Raw genomic sequence first — 6,000 nt, 5'->3', positions numbered from 1 at the left:
TTATTTATTCTTTAAAAATTTCTGTATTGAAAAATAAACTTTTTAAAGTTTATTTTAAAAAGCTTCACTACAAATTCTTCTTTTTAAGATTTAATAATGAAAACTTGCCAGACAAATGCACATTTCTTTTTCTGCTTTCATATGTCTATATGATTTGCAAAGCAACTAGATAGAAAAGAAAATGTCCTGGGTTTGATATTTTATTCATCTGAAAATACTGCTTTCCACAAGATTTTTCTTTCATCATTAAACGAGTAAACGATCTGCATTTTAAAGATAGCCTTGACTGCGTGAGATCAGCCTTTTCCATTTGTGTAATGTTTCATTGCACTTATTGGATCACAACATCGAGGCAAGTTTCTTTTAAATAAGTTTGCCTTTTCATTATGCTGGTAAATACAGTTTATAAATCTCAAGGTATGGAAAATACGTTTGGGCAAAGATAAAATTATAGAGGACTGTGATTTTTATAAAAGAGAACTCCTGCCCTGCTGTGGCCACAGAAAGGAACTACATGTGGACAACTGTCAGAAAGACAAAGTTATTGAGTTGAATTGCAACAGCTCTGTAGGAAAGCTGAAAAATGCGCAGACTTACAGTTATTTTCCTTCAATAAATTTAGTGTAAAATGAGTCTATATATATATTACTTATATTAATGAAGATTATGCATATATAATTAATTATATATATTAATTATTTTTTTAATAGTTTCTTTTTTTAATTTAATTTAATTTATTTTTTTATACAGCAGGTTCTCATTAGTCATCCATTTCATACACATCAGTGTATACATGTCAATCCCCATCTCCCAATTCATCACACCACCCGCCCCCCCACCACCACTTCCCCCCTCCCCCCACTTGGTGTCTATATGTTTTTTCTCTACTTCTGGGTCTCAATCTCTCTCTGCAAACTGGTTCATCTGTACCATTTACTAGGTCCCACATATATGCATTAATATACGATATTTGTTTTTCTCTTTCTGACTTACTTCACTCTGTATGACAGTCTCTAGATCCATCCACGTCTCTACAAATGACCCAATTTCGTTCCCTTTTATGGTTGAGTAATATTCCATTGTATATATGTGCCACATCTTCTTTATCCATTCGTCTGTCGATGGGCATTTAGGTTGCTCCCATGACCTGGCTATTGTAAATAGTGCTGCAATGAACATTGGGGTGCATGTGTCTTTTTGAATTATGGTTTTTTCTGGGTATGTGTCAGTAGTGGGATTGCTGGGTCATATGGTGGCTCTTTTTTTAGTTTTTTAAGGAACCTCCATACTGTTCTCCATAGTGGCTGTATCAATTTACATTCCCACCAACGGTGCAAGAGGGTTCCATTTTCTCCACACCCTCGCCAGCATTTGTTGCTTGTAGATTTTCTGATGATGCCCATTCTAATTGGTGTGAGGGGGTACCTCATTGTAGTTTTGATTTGCATTTCTCTAATAATTAGTGATGTTGAGCAGCTTTACATGTGTCTCTTGGCCATCTGTATGTCTTCTTTGGAGAAATGTCTATTTAGGTCTTCGGTCCATTTTTGGATTGGGTTGTTTGTTTTTTTAATATTGAGCTACATGAGCTGTTTATATATTTTGGAGATTAATCCTTTGTCCATTGATTTGTTTGCAAATATTTTCTCCCATTCTGAGGGTTGTCTTTTCATCTTGTTTATGGTTTCCTTTGCTGTGCAAAAGCTTTGAAGTTTCATTAGGTCCCATTTGTTTATTTTTGTTTTTATTTCCATTACTCTAGGAGATGGATGAAAAAATATCTTGCTGTGATTTATGTCAAAGAGTGTTCTTCCTATGCTTTCCTCTAAGAGTTTGATAGTGCCTGGTCTTACATTTAGGTCTCTAATCCATTTTGAGTTTATTTTTGTGTTTGTTGTTAGGGAGTGTTCTAATTTCATTGTTTTACATGTCATTGTCCAGTTTTCCCAGCACCACTTATTGAAGAGACTGTCTTTTCTCCATTGTATATCCTTGCCTCCTTTGCCATAGATTAGTTGACCATAGGTGCATGCATTTATCTCTGGGCTTTCTATCTTGTTCCATTGATGTATATTTCTGTTTTTGTGCCAGTACCATATTGTCTTGATTACTGTATCTTTGTAGTATAGTCTGAAGTCAAGGAGCCTGATTCCTCCAGCTCCCTTTTTATCCCTCAAGACTGCTTTGGCTATTCGGGGTCTTTTGTGTCTCCATCCAAATTTTAAGAGTTTTTGTTCTACTTCTGTAAAAAATGCCACTGGTAATTTGATAGGGATTGCATTGAATCTGTAGATTGCTTTGGGTAGTATAGTCATTTTCACAATATTGACTCTTCCATTCCAAGAACATGATATATCTCTCCATCTGTTTGTATCATTTTTAATTTCTTTCATCAGTGTCTTATAGTTTTCTGCATACAAGTCTTTTGTCTCCCTAGGTAGGTTTATTCCTAGGTATTTTATTCTTTTTGTTGCAATGGTAAATGGGAGTGTTTCCTTAATTTCTCTTTCAGATTTTTCATCATTAGTGTACAGGAATGCAAGAGATTTCTGTGCATTAATTTTGTATCCTGGTACTTTACCAAATTCACTGATTAGCTCTAGTAGTTTTCTGGTGGCATCTTTAGGATCCTCTATGTATAGTATCATGTCATCTGCAAACAGTGACAGTTTTACTTCTTTTCGAATTTGTATTACTTTTATTTCTTTTTCTTCTCTGATTGCCGTGGCTAGGACTTCCAAAACTATGTTGAATAATAGTGGTGAGAGTGGACATCCTTGTCTTGTTCTCGATCTTAGAGGAAGTGCTTTCAGTTTTTCACCATTGAGAATGATGTTTGCTGTGGGTTTGTCATATATGGTCTTTATTATGATGAGGTAGGTTTCCTCTGTGTCCACTTTCTGGAGAGTTTTTATCATAAATGGGTGTTGAATTTTGTCAAAAGCTTTTTCTGCATCTATTGAGATGATCATATGCTTTTTATCCTTCAGTTTGTTAATATGATGTATCTCATTGATTGATTTGCATATATTGAAGAATCCTTGCATCCCTGGGATAAATCCCACTTGATCATGGTGTATGATCCTTTTAGTGTGTTCTTGGATTCTGTTTGCTAGTATTTTGTTGAGGATTTTTGCATCAATATTCATCAGTGATATTGGTCTGTAATTTTTTTTTTGTAGTATCTTTGTCTGGTTTTGGTATCAGGGTGATGGTGGCCTCATACAATGAGTTTGGGGGTGTTCCTTCCTCTGCAATGTTTTGGAAGAGTTTGAGAAGGATGGGTGTCAGCTCTTCTCAAAATGCTTGATAGAATTCACCTGTGAAGCCATCTGGTCCTGGACTTTTGTTTGTTGCAAGATTTTAAATCACAGATTCAATGTCATTATTTGTGATTGGTCTGTTCATATTTTCTATTTCTTCCTGGTTCAGTCTTGGAAGGTTATACCTTTCTAAGAATTTGTCAGTTTCTTCCAGGTTGTCCATTTTATTGGCATAGAGTTGCTTGTAGTAGTCTCTTAGGATGCTTTGTATTTCTGCGGTGTCTGTTGTAACTTTGCCTTTTTCATTTTTAATTTTATTGATTTGAGTCCTCTCCCACTTTTTCTTGATCAGTCTGGCTAATGGTTTATCAATTTTGTTTATCTTCTCAAAGAACCGGCTTTTAGTTTTATTGATCTTTGCTATTGTTTTCTTTGTTTCTATTTCATTTATTTCTGCTCTGATCTTGATGATTTCTTTCCTTCTGCTAAGTTTGGGTTTTGTTTGTTCTTCTTTCTCTAGCTCCTTTAAGTGTAAGTGTAGATTGTTTACTTGAGATTTTTCTTGTTTCTTGTGGTAGGCTTGTATAGCTATAAAATTCCCTCTTAGAACTGCTTTTGCTGCATCCCATAGATTTTGTTTTTGTTTTTGCGGTACGTGGGCCTCTCACTGTTATGGCCTCTCCCGTTGCAGACCACAGGCTCCGTACATGCAGGCTCAGTGGCCATGGCTCACGGGCCCAGCTGCTCTGTGGCATGTGGGATCTTCCCGGACCGGGGAACGAACCCGTGTCCCCTGCATTGTCAGGCAGACTCTCAACCACTGCGCCACCAGGGAAGCCCTGCACCCCATAGGTTTTGGATCGTTGTGTTTTCATTGTCATTTGTCTCTAGGTATTTTTTGATTTCCTCTTTGATTTCTTCAGTGATCTTTTAGTTATTTAGTAATGTATTGTTTAGCCTCCATGTGTTTCTGTTTTTTACATTTTTTTACCTGTAATTCATTTCTAATCTCATAGCATTGTGGTCAGAAAAGATGCTTGATATGATTTCAATTTTCTTAAATTTACTGAGCCTTGATTTGTGACTCATGATATGGTCTATCCTGGAGAATGTTCCGTGCACACTTGAGAAGAAAATATAATCTGCTGTTTTTGGATGGAATGTCCTATATATATCAATTAAGTCTATCTGGTCTATTGTGTCATTTAAAGCTTCTGTTTCCTTATTAATTTTCTGTTTGGATGATCTGTCCATTGGTGTAAGTGAGGTTTTAAAGTGCCCCACTATTGTGCTACAGTCGATTTCATCTTTTAGAGCTGTTAGCAGTTACCTTATGTATTGAGGTGCTCCTGTGTTGGGTGCATATATATTTATAATTGTTATATCTTCTTCTTGGATTGATCCCTTGATCATTACGTAGTGTCTTTCCTTGTCTCTTGTAACATTCTTTATTTTAAAGTCTATTTTATCTGATATGAGTATTACTACTCCAGGTTTCTTTTTTAAAAAAATAAATTTATTTATTTATTTTTGGCTGTGTTGGGTCTTCGTTTCTGTGCGAGGGCTTTCTCTAGGTGCGGCAAGCAGGGGCCACTCTTCATCGCAGTGTGTGGGCCTCTCACTGTCGTGGCCCTCTTGTTGCGGAGAACAGGCTCCAGACTCACAGACTCAGTAGTTGTGGCTCACGGGCATAGTTGCTCTGCAGCATGTGGGATCTTCCCAGACCAGGGCTCAAACCCATGTCCCCTGCATTGGCAGGCAGATTCTCAAGAACTGCACCACCAGGGAAGCCCATCTCCAGCTTTCTTTTGATTTCCATTAGCATGGAATATCTTTTTCCATCCCCTCACTTTCAGTCTGTGTGTGTCCCTAGGTCTGAAGTGGGTCTCTTGTAGACAGCATATAGTTGGGTCTTGTTTTTGTATCCATTCAGCAAGACTGTGTCTTTTGGTTGGAGCATTTAATCCATTCATGTTGAAGGTAATTATCGATATGTATGTTCCTATTACCATTTTCTTAATTGTTTTGGGTTTGTTTTTGTAGGTCCTTTTCTTCTCTTGTGTTTCCCACTTAGAGAAGTTCCTTTAGCATTTGTTGTAGAGCTGGTTTGGTGGTGCTGAATTCTCTTAGCTTTTGCTTGTCTGTAAAGCTTTTGATTTCTCCATCAAATCTGAATGAGATCCTTGCCAGGTAGCGTAATCTTGGTTGTAGGTTCTTCCCTTTCATCACTTTAAGTATATCATGCCACTCCCTTCTGGCTTGTAGAGTTTCTGCTGAGAAATCAGCTGTTAACCTTATGGCCGTTCCCTGGTATATTATTTGTCATTTTTCCCTTTCTGCTTTCAATAATTTTTCTTTGTCTTTAATTTTTGCCAATTTGATTACTATGTGTCTCGGCATGTTTCTCCTTGGGTTTATCGTGTATGTGACTTGCTGCACTTCCTGGACTTGGGTGGCTATTTCCCTTCCCATGTTAGGGAAGTTTTTGACTATAATCTCTTCTAATATTTTCTCAGGTCCTTTCTCTGTCTCTTCTCCTTCTGGGATCCCTATAATGCAAATGTTGTTGTGTTTAATGTTGTCCCAGAGATCTCTGAGGCTGTCTTCATTTCTTTGCATTCTTTTCCCTTTATTCTGTTCCGCAGCAGTAAATTCCAGCATTCTGTCTTCCAGGTCACTTATCCATTCTTCTGCCTCAGTTATTCTGCTATTGATTCCTTCTAGTGTAGTTTTCATT

The sequence above is a fragment of the Globicephala melas genome, chromosome 5, assembly GCF_963455315.2.
Source record: "Globicephala melas chromosome 5, mGloMel1.2, whole genome shotgun sequence".
Taxonomy (NCBI): Eukaryota; Metazoa; Chordata; class Mammalia; order Artiodactyla; family Delphinidae; genus Globicephala; species Globicephala melas.
Note: the sequence above shows the minus strand (reverse complement) of the source record.